Below are 11333 nucleotides of genomic sequence, written 5' to 3' on the forward strand. Positions count from 1 at the left end.
GGTGAATTCCAAGAACTATATAACCAAATAGTACAATGCAATACAGCTGCTGGTCCCCCCAAAAAAGGAATTTAGAAATGCTTACTGGCTTGGGAGCCTATGCAGATCTAGGCCAACAAATTCTTTATGACCCAGCTATATATGCTCTGATCTTAGCAACTGCTGGCCACATATGGAAAGTCTTACCTAATAAGAGACCAACTTTCTAAGGTCCTACAGGGACCATCTGAACCCTATTCTGAGTTTGTGGATCGGCTCCTACAACTTTCAGGGCATATATTTGGGGATGCCGATAATGCCATGCCTATAGTAAAACAATTAGCTTTCTAAAACAAGTATTGCAAGGAGGCTTTATGGCGTCACAAGACCAGAAGCCTCAATGATTACATTCACATTTGTAGAGACATAGATGGACAACACATTATGGGACAAGTTATCGCTTCTGCTATGCAGAGAAGTAGGAAGGTCAGTGGTGGGGGCAGATCTAAGACATGCTTTGGATGCTCGAAATCGGGCCACTTTAAGAAAAATTGTCCTGCTAAGGATTCTGTTGCAACTGAAAACTTGATGAACCCATTTGGATAAAACAATGGTCCCTATCTAAAGTAAAGTTAGAGACTGCTTATGCCCTGGTCCAGGAACAACTCAATGCCAGTCATATTGGCCCTTGTACCTCTCCCTGGAATACTCCCATATTTGTTGTTAAGAAAATAATCAGGTAAATGGAGGCTATTACAAGACTTGAGACAGGTAAATAAGACCATGATGCCCATAGGTGCCACTCAGTCAGAGTTGCCAACCCCTGTGGCCATCCCAAAAAACTGGCACTTGCTTGTGATAGATTTAAAGGATTGTTTTTTCAATATTCCTCTACACCCTGCTGATCATCAGTACTTTGCTTTCAATGTTCCATCTTTAAATTTAAGAGAGCCTTATAAGAGATATCAATGTGTAATTTTGCCTCGAGGCATGGCTAATAGCCCTACCATGTGTCAAGTTTATGTTTCTCAGGCTATAGAGCCAGTCAGACAAAAATATCATCAATTGTATATAATTCATTATATGGATGACTTATTATTATTGGCTACGCCAAAAGAAAAGCTATTGCTATCTGCCGTTGGGGATCTTCAGACCACTTTAGGATTGGCTGGCTTACAAATAGCACCAGAGAAGGTACAAAAAGAGTTTCCATATCATTATCTAGGACATTACTTGCTTTGTAATGGGGTGCACCCTCTAAAGATTAGTCTTGGCCTGGACACCCTTCAAACATTAAATGATTTTCAAAAACTTCTGGGAGATATCAATTGGATCAGTGATGGGGGTGGTCCTTCTGTGTATGTTTATCTTATTGGTTGTTGAATAAAGCACTATTGGCCAATAGGGGAGCAAGTTAGGCGGGACTAGGAGTCGAGGAGGATTCTGGGAAATGTAGTAGAGAAAGGGATTGCCATGTGACTGCCAGGAAGACAGGACACAAGGCTGGCATCCTTGATAAGTCTTATAAATATATAGATTAATGATTATGGTTGATAAGTAAGGCTGAGCTAGCAGATAAGAAATCCTAGACATTGGCCAGCAGCATTGTACCTAATATAAGTCTCTGTGTGTTATTTTGGCCACCCACGTGGTGGGCAGAACTCTGGGCAGCTGGCAGGAAGGCTTATCCTTACAGATCAGACCTAGTTTAAAAATTACTACTGGACAACTTAAACCTCTTTTTGATATGTCACAAGATGATTCGGATCCAACTCTTACTACAGTAGAATGGGAGTGTATCCATTTGATTAAAAAGGCCTTAGAAGGGGCTCATTTGGATTATATAGATTATGCCCAGCCTTTAAAATTATTAATGTTTTGTTCTACTCATGCTCCTATGGGAATTTTTTGGCAAGAGTCCGATTCTTTGTGTTAATTCTCAAGTCTCCTCATCTAAATCAATGGTATCCTATCCCCAAGCTATAGTTACACTCCTATTTAAAGCACAAACCATTGCTTTACAAACTTTTGTTAAGGAGCCAGATCAGGTTGTTACACCTTTGTCCTGTCAACAAATAGAATGGCTACAAAATAATAGCTGTGATTGGGCCATTTTTCTCTCTGCTACCCAGAGTGAATTTGATAATCATTACCCATCCAATAATAATCTGGTTTCTTTTTTTAAGATGCATCCTTTTATTTCCCCAAAGATTATAGTCTCTCAGCCTATTTCCAAGGGGTGAGTGGTTTCACAGATGGTTCTTCAAAGGGTACAGCTGTAATTGTATCTTATCCCATCATTAAGACAGACAGAATTGTAGCAGCTTTTGCTCAAATACCAAACTTTTAGCCTTGGCCATGGCTCTACAGGTCTTCCCCATGGGGGCACTAAACAGCTATACCAATAGTCAATACATTGCTCACAATATCCAACCCTTGGAGATGACTGCCTATGTCGTCCCAATCTCCAAGGTGCCAGAGAGTTTGTTACAGATTCAGGGTCTGCTATGGCAACGGAGCGAACCTTTATTTGTGGGACATCTTAGGGCCCATACCCCTTTGCCAGGACCCCTCAATGAAGGAAATCACACTGCTGACAGGTATACTCAAATCACTACAGTTTCACAAGAGCTCACTAGAACACAATCCTTACTTGAGTGCTTTCATCTCAGCACGGGGTTCTTATGCTTTCATGCTGGGTTGACCTAAGAACAAGCTGTTCAAATAGTTAAGGATTGCCCTCTTTATGTAGAATTTCTTCCTGTGACTCACAGGAGTTAAACCCTGAGGACTTTTGCCCAATCACATATGGCAGATGATTGTGACACATGTGCAATCCTTTGGTAAATTACAATTTGTCCATATTTCCATAGATACCTTTTCCCGTCAGACATTTGCCTCTGCCCATTCTGATGAAAAGGCGAAAGATATTAAGAGCCACTGTCTACATGCTTCTGCTTACATGAGGGTCCCAAAACAAATTATGACTGATAATGGCCCCACCTATGTCAACAGAGATTTCAAACACTTTTGTGAAGATTTTGAAATTACCCCCCAAAACTGGTATTCCTCACAACCCCCAAGGGCAGGCTATTTTGGAACGTGCCCATTGCACTTTGAAATCCTATTTAGCTAAAGTTAAGAAGGAGGACCTTGAGGATCACCTTGGCTCCCCTCACTCTATCACTTATTCTCTATATCTTAAGTTGCTTAATTGTGGATGCTTCTGGTAACTCCGAGGCAGACTGTCATTGGCACAGCAAAAACCTCTGGTTAAATGGAAAGACCTTACCTCCGGCCTTTGGAAAGGGCCAGATCCGGTTTTGGTGTGGGCCCAGGGGTCTGTTTGTATCTTCCCACAGGATGGCCAGTTCCCAATTTGGGTTCTGGAGCATTGTGTGTGCCTGGTTCCTGCTGATATGCCTCAGCCACCAAAAGACCCATTGGGCTTTCGTGAGGAACCTGCCTGTCCTGATGCTGGTGGGTCTTCAGAGTAAGGTATGGTTACGGTCAGCTCCAACCTTAGCCTGGGAAAGGCAGCTGGCAGAAAGGGTTTAGTGAAGGGACCTGCTCCCCTTTCGGCAGCCATAACAGCCGAACACGTGCTTGCCATAAACTTGCCTTGGTCACTTAGAGGTCAGATGCCTGTCTCGTGACAAGGAACCCATCAGAAGTTAGTTAGTCACTAGAAAGTCAGATGCCTGCCTCATGACAAGGAACCCATCAGAAGTTAGCTGGTGGTGCTATGCTTTATGACTCTGGGTATGCTTTACCGACAAGCACACAGCAATGACGCGCAAAGCATAGCAACCACCCTGGGAGGGCCTATGGGGCATAACAACCAGTTGGCCAATCAACACAGGGCAAGCCCTCCAAGCCTGGAGGCACACCAATCATGAGCCTGTGCATACCCTAGACACTCCCCTTATGCTGTCCTATAAGATCTCTCGGGAGGCCCTAGGAGCCGTCTTTTGCTAGCCATCCGCCTGGCGGGTGGGTGAAAGACCCGAGCTAACATGGGGTTAGCTCGTTAAATTACAATAAAGCCTCATGCAGTTTGCATCAAGTTCTCGAATTCGCCTGGTGATTGGGGTGACCAAAAATGTGGCCTGGGACCCTGGATACTTGAGTTTTCCGGGGGTCTAACATTAGAAGAAGCAAATTTCCCCTGTTGCTGACCTTAAGATCACCCCCTCAACCTGGCCCAAGATGTTAGCTGGGTCCACTTAATAAACCCTCTTTAACCTGGAGTCAAGCCAACTTTTTCGGGTATGTTCCTTCGAAAGCATTATGCCTGCTTAGATGCTGTCTCTTTGGCTGCCCGGGAGATAATTTTAAATTTAATGATGTGTGTTCTTCCACCCCTTTCTTTGTTATATTCAACAATACTCCCTCAGGAGAAATGCTTAATTGTTCCCTCCAGGAATGCCGATTGAGAAGCTGTTGGAATGGTAAAATATCAGCCTTGGTGGTTTGGGTTCCTGGTATCATGCCTACGCCAGTGGAACACTCGGGAAAGAACCAGCTCATCCTTACATGACATGGGAGAGATTTTGATATCACGGCAGCCATTGTGGCCACTATTGCGGTCGCCGCCATGGCAGCTTTAGTTTCTGGCATCTCTGCCTCTCAGTCAGTTGCCACAGGCAGGCATGCTGGATAAGCTCTCAGGGGAGGTTGCCTCTGCATTAAGTTCCCAAAATAATATCAATTCTCTAGTACAATTGGGCACTTTAAATCTTAATCAGCAAACTTCTCTCTTAAATTTCCCAAATTACACTGCTCAATTGGCTACTCAATTTATTAACATAAATGAGACAAAGGTGCCTCCCATTTCGACTCCCTTTTAAAGGGACTGAAGCTGACAGGTCAATTAAGGAATAGAGTGGATGGCTAGCCCTAGGGATTATGGCCCTGGGCAGTGCCGCTTTAGCCTTAGTCTGCCCTTGCCACATAGGAAGGTGGCAAGCCCAGCGCCATTTTCTTTTTTTTCTTTTTTTCTTTTTTTGTTTTTTTTTTTTTTTTGTTTTTTTCGAGACAGGGTTTCTCTGTGTAGCTTTGGAGCCTATCCTGGCACTCGCTCTGGAGACCAGGATGGACTCAAACTCATAGAGATCCATCTGCCTCTGCCTCCTGAGTGCTGGGACTAAAGGTGTGTGCCACCAATGCCCATCGCCCAGCACCCAGCGCCATTTTCAAACAAAGCAAATCAAGCTTTCCTTGGCAGTGGCTATCCCTGTTAGACCCCTGGAAAACTCAGGTATCCGGGGTCCCAGGCCATGACCGCGGTCACCCCAATCACCAGGCGAATTCGAGAGCTTGATGCAAACTGCATGAGGCTTTATTGTAATTTAACGAGCTAACCCCATGTTAGCTCGGGTCTTTCACCCACCCGCCATGGCGGATGGTTAGCAAAGACAGCTCTTAGGGGCTGCATAGAGATCTTGTAGGGCAGCGTAAGGGGAGTGTCTAGGGGTATGCACAGGCTCATGATTGGTGTGCCTCCAGGCATGGAGGGCTTGCCCTGTGTTGATTGGCCAACTGGTTGTTATGGCCCATAGGCCCTCCCAGGGTGGTTGCTATGCTTTGTGCGTCATTGCTGTGTGCTTGTTGGTAAAGCACGCCCAAGGTCATAAAGCATAGCGCCACCAGCTAACTTCTGATTGGTTCCTTGTCATGAGGCAGGCATCTGACTTTCTAGTGTCTAGGACAAGGTCATAGAACCACGTGTTCGGCCGCTGTGACTGCTGAAAGGGGAGCTGGTCCCTTCATCCCCTCAGCACAGGTCTAGCTGAGCCTACAAGATAAGTGAGCAATCAATAACAGTAAAACTCGGGGGACATCTGTTAACCTAAGACAGAGGGTCTGCGGGACCTAAGCAGGCTTTTCAACGACGGGTAAAGCAGATGTTGACGCCCTGGGCGACCTAAGACAGATGCTCATTTTTTGTTTATATATTAAAGGGGAACCTGTTGGGCCCTTCGCCCATAGGGATCTGCTGACCATCTCGAGATTAGGAGCTTACTTCTTGTTTCCCTCCTTCTGATAAGGCCTGAATGCAAGTTCCTGTTATCTGCCCATCCTTATTGCCAGAGGGGCCTGGGAACATGAACTTCTGACCTGGATAGTTTTCCACCGTACCTGCTGACTGGTATATAAGCCTTCCCTCCTTTGTAATAAACAGCATTCTCCTTGCAAGTGTAAGACCCCCGGAAGCTCAGGCCTCCAGGATCTCAGCCCAGGACCGCAGTCACCCCAATCACCAGGCAGAGTTGAAAGCTTGATGCAAACTGCATGAGGTTTTATTATAGTTGTTTAACAAACTAACCCCATGTTAGCTCAGGCCTTTCATCCACCCGCCATGGCAGATGGCTAGGAAAGACAGCTTGAAGCGTCTGCATAGAGATCTTATAGAGCAGAGTAAGGGGAGTGTCTAGGGGTACGCACAGGCTCAGGATTGGTGTGCCTCCAGGCTTGGAGGGTTTGCTGTGTGTTGATTGGTCAACTGGTTGTTACGGCCCATAGGCCCTCCCAAAGTGGTTGCTATGCTCTGCATGTCATTGCTGTGTGCTTGTCCGTAAAGCGCACCCAGAGCCATAAAGCATAGCACCACCAGCTAACTTCTGATTGGTTCCTTGCCACAAGGCAGGCATCTGACCTTAGTGACCAAGACAAGGTCAGGCAAGTGCGTGTTTGGCTGTTATGGCTGCCGAAATGGGGAGCTGGTCCCTTCACAAGAATGACCCACTGTCTTGTCTTTATTTAAATCCTCAGGCCCCTCGCCCAAATCCATGAGAAATGTTGTAGCGCTGCCACTATAATCATGAACATGTTTCATTGTATATACATATACATTCTCAGGAATAAAAAAGTAATAAAACCCACAAAAGAGTGGAATAGTGGGTGCTAATTCACATTTAATTTTCTTTGAATTTAACAAGGGGAAATAAAGGCATATTAATTGGAATACTGTATTCACATAAAATATTTATGTTCTAAAAGATTTGTTTATTTTTAGTTGATGTGTGTGTAGGTTTATGTGCACATATAATTGTGAGCTACATATTGATGCTGGGAACAGGACCTAGATCCTTTGCAAGATCAGCCAAGTGCTCTTATGAGCCATTTCTCCAGCCCCTTAATAGTTCCTCTATATGAAAGTTTCCCCCAAAATGTCCATTTATGTTCAAGAAAGCCGGAGGCATGTCCAGGATGAAGTCATCATGGCTTCCATGAAGGAGGTGTCCCTGGTGTTTGTACAGATGGACATCTTGCCGTGAGAGATGAGTCAACCGGCTTTGCTGGCCAGCACTGTCCTAAGGGCCCTCCCCTCACACAGTCCCTTCAGAAACCCTTGCTAGCTGCCCCAAGCTCTCTCCATTCTGCTACTCACACTACCACCAGCCCCACCCCACCCCAAAGAGGGTTCTGGTCTTATTCCCAGGTCCCCCTTCAACTCTTTTGATCAAAGCAGCACAGTACTTGCCTGATTTACATATTGTGTGTTCATGTAAGGCAGAGAATTCAGCAAGCAAGCAGTAGTTTGGCACCTACTATTTCAGGCTAAGCTTCAGGCAGTTCACCTTGAAAACTCACTGTTTCAGGGTAGTCCTCAGGCCATTGAAAACCACTACTCCAGGCTAGCCCTCATGCCTTCCATTCTATGTGAGAACATAGATAGATTCCTTTTCTGCCTAAGCAGGTGTAGGTCATTAGCAGTTGGCAGGGTTCTGGAACTGTAGGTTAATTACCTTTCTCCTGATTGGCAGGAGATGCAGGCCTTTGGGCATGGAAAGTCCCCAGTGAGTGGCTCCAAACAGGGTAAGGCAGAAAGTGCCAGATAAGCACATACATGCTCAGAACTGGAGAAGATGAGTTGCTCTCCAGGTTCTTACCTGTGGCCTACCTGGTGCCTACAGCTTCCATCCCACGAAGGGTGTGGACCTCTTTTCAGGAGAGGAGAATAGGGGAGCCATGGGTGCATCTCATGGTGAAGCAGTTACCTAGCATGCCCAAGGCCTGGGCTCCAGTCCCCAGCCCTGCCAAAAAAGTAATAATAAAAGGAATCTAGGACTAGGAGCATGTGCTTGCCAGGCCACCTCACAGCAGAGGCCCACAGAACAGGCTGGATGAGTATGGGTGCTCTATCCCAGGCTTCTGAAGGCTTCCCCACCAGGAGAGAAAATAGCCACACTGGAGCTGGAAGGCTAAGGTACAGTCTCAGCTGCCAGGTTTTAACCCAGGAGGAATGACAGACTCAGTGAGTTGGTTTTGAGTATATACGTTTTACTTCACACTTATGTCAAAGTAACACACAAGCATAAGCAAACAATCCTAAGAACCACAGACAATAGGCTCATAGCAGGGGTGCCTCTCCTGCAGGTTCGGGCTCAGGTTCCTCTGAATTCAGGCCATTGAGTCTTCTGAGGGCCTGAAGTTGTGGTATGGGGTTTCAGACCCCACAGTTCTCAGGTTAATGGAATGGTTGTTTCAGGTTATTAGAGGAGAGGTCCAGGACATAGAGTGGTGGTGTTATGATAAATCTTTCCGCCAAATGCCGCCTGAGCCCCACCGCCACATGTGAGCTTTACACCAGCTGCCTGCCCGAGTTAGGCCCAAATGAATACACAAAAACTTGTATTAGGTTCAAAGCTGCTTGGCCAATGACTAGGACTTCTCATCTGCTAGCTCAGTCTTAATTATCATAAATCTATATATTTTATAAGACTTATCTTATCGGACGCCTTATTGGCGTCCCTCCTTGCCAGTGGCTCACATCCTGCCACTGGAGCAGGAACCGAGGGGAAAAGAGCGCCCTTCCTGTTTCTCCTACGCTTAAATATGAGTCTCCTTGCTATGTCACTTCCTGCCTGGATCAGCACTTGTCTACTACATTTCCCAGAATCCTCTTTGACTCCTAGTCCCATCTACTTGCTGTCTCATTGGCCAAACAGTATTTTATTTAACAATCAATAAAATAAACATACACAGTACATTCCTCTTCATCGTGGTACACTCTAAAGTTCCCAGTTCTGAGCTGGTCCCTTAAATAGTTTGCTAAATCCTGCTAATCACACTTTGCATACATTCTCACTCTTATCTCCAATAGTCAGGTAGTGGGCCTACACTCCCTTTCCTTTAATCTTTCTCCAGCCAGACCTTTGCCTGCCTGGTTACAGGCTCTTTACAATCCCCAAGCACCAGGCACCCCCAATGCCTATGTCCCCAAAGGCAGGGTCCAGTACTAGAAGTCTTGTTAGATATGGAAGGGGCTTTAGAAAGAATTCCTTGGGTTGGTGTGGATGTAGATTGGGGGATGGGAGTCGAGGGAGGGTTTGGAGTCAGAATGACTTAGGTTCAAGTCCCAGCTCTGGTCCTTATTTTGGGGGCCTCAGGCAGATCATTGCCTCTCAGAACTGCAGTCTTTTCCTCTGGAAGTATGTTAGTATAGTACTTCAGGTAGAGTGATCTACAGGTCAACAAAGATCCCAGCAGATGCTCAACCACTGGGAGAGAAGGAAAGAACAAGCTGGTGTTAATCCCACCGATCCAGAATAAGAACACTACCACAGTTTAAAGTCAAATTTGAAACAAGCTCTAATTAAGTACTGGCCAGGTGGAGGAGCTCTGGCCAGGTCCATACCCAGGTTCCTGGGAAATGACCTCAAACCACAGTTTGCAAGTTTAAGAAGGAAAACCCATATTTCATTGCATTTCCCACCAGGTCCAATCAGGGGCAAGCACACATCCTGATGTACCTCCAGCCTGTGAACCTCCTGCCCACATTTGATCAAGCACATCCGGTGCAGATGCTCAAACAAACTTGTTTAGGGGAATGAAAAACATGTGGCTGTCGTCTCCCATAAACAACAGCCTCTGGCATTTCAGGAACTATCTGTCCTTAGGCAACGCAAGGAGCTTGAAGATCAGAGGCATTTTGTGTTTCAGGGATCTCTTAGACATAGTAATTAAAACTTAAAATGTAACTTTGGCTCTCACACTGGACTCCTTCAAATTTCTTTGCTGTCAGAGCCCTCTGTGTGCCAGTTCCTGTAGGATGATATCTGACTCTACATCCCACGTGGTCTGTGACTTGGGATGTACCTCTAATATGGTAAGAGGACAACACTACAAACAAGGACTCCACTGGAGAGGCAGAGATGGAGGTGAACTGGGGAAAGCCCATGCATACACACAGAGCACAGATCTGACCTTTTGAATGGCAGGAGCCAGTTTGTGGCTCTTGAGAGGCTAGTGTTTTTGAGACCAAGCCAAAACCCAGAGTCCACAGCATAGTGAATGACAGAAAGCCATCATAGCTGTACCTCGGACCCCTGCAGAGCCCTGGCCTTTGTCACACAGATGAAGTACATACCCAGCCCAGGACTGGTTAAAGGAAAGGTATGCACACTATCTCTGCACTGCTGGACTCCAGGAGATGCCCCCATCAATGTGGCTCTCTCTACCTTTTCCCCTCTCCCCTTAACCTTCCTGCCCCTAGCAGCCTCTCTTAAGCTGGTTTTAACCACAAACCTACAGGGGCTAGGAGACCCCAGGTGCCAGTGTCCCACTTTAATTCCTGCCTTGAGACAAAATATCCTAACCAAAAGGCAACTCATGGTGAAAGTGTCCACCCCAGTCTGCACTGCAAGCTACAATGTCTCATAGAGGTATAGCTCGATTTCTAATTGGTCTTAATAATAAAAACCCTGAGTCAGATGTAGCCATAAATGCTGAGAGACAAGAGAAGCAGAACAGCCAGCCACTAGTTCTTACCTCTACCAAATCTTCAGACTGAATGGGCGATTCTATCTCTAGGAATCTTCAGACTGAATGCTATCTCTACAAAACCTCAGACTGAATGCAAAGAGCTCCTGTCTCCTCCCGCCTTATGTTCCTTCTCCACCTAGCCATGTCAGTCCTGTCTCCACCTCCCTAATGCTGTGATTAAAGGCATGTGACTCCAAAACACTGGGATTAAAGGTGTGAGTCACCACCAGTTGTCTCTGTTTCTCTTTTAGACTGAATCCATCTATGTAGCCCAGGGCAGCTTTGAACTCACAAAGGTTCACCTGCCTCTGCCTCCCGAGTGGCTGGGGTTAAAGGTATGTGCCACCACTTCCTGGCCTTTATAACTAACTAGTGGCTAGCTCAGCATTCTGATCTTCAGTCAAGCTTTATTTGTTAAAGCACAAACAAAATATCACCACAGGGAGGGGAAGCTGCAACAGCAGGAGCTAGAAGTGCCTAACCACACCACAGCCAAGAGCAGGAAGAAATAAACCCTTAATGCTTGGTGCTCACCTAGCTTTGTCTATTCCCATCCAGTCCAGGGCCACAGAGCAGGGAATGGT

General features: G+C 46.0%; 1 long non-coding RNA gene across 2 annotated transcripts in view; it reads left to right on the plus strand.

Annotated features, from left to right (window-relative positions):
- Positions 1-10947, plus strand: part of LOC118238408 — a 29885-nt gene extending 18938 nt beyond the window's left edge. Inside the window, exon 3 of one of the 2 annotated variants that reach the window (XR_004768601.1) lies at positions 9704-10947. This is a non-coding gene — a long non-coding RNA (uncharacterized LOC118238408). Of the gene's footprint in view, positions 1-3341; positions 3539-9703 lie in introns of those variants that run through there. The other variant, XR_004768600.1, reaches the window with a different exon arrangement.
- The last annotated feature ends 386 nt before the right edge of the window (positions 10948-11333 follow it).

The sequence above is a fragment of the Cricetulus griseus genome, chromosome 2 (assembly GCF_003668045.3).
Source record: "Cricetulus griseus strain 17A/GY chromosome 2, alternate assembly CriGri-PICRH-1.0, whole genome shotgun sequence".
Taxonomy (NCBI): domain Eukaryota; kingdom Metazoa; phylum Chordata; class Mammalia; order Rodentia; family Cricetidae; genus Cricetulus; species Cricetulus griseus.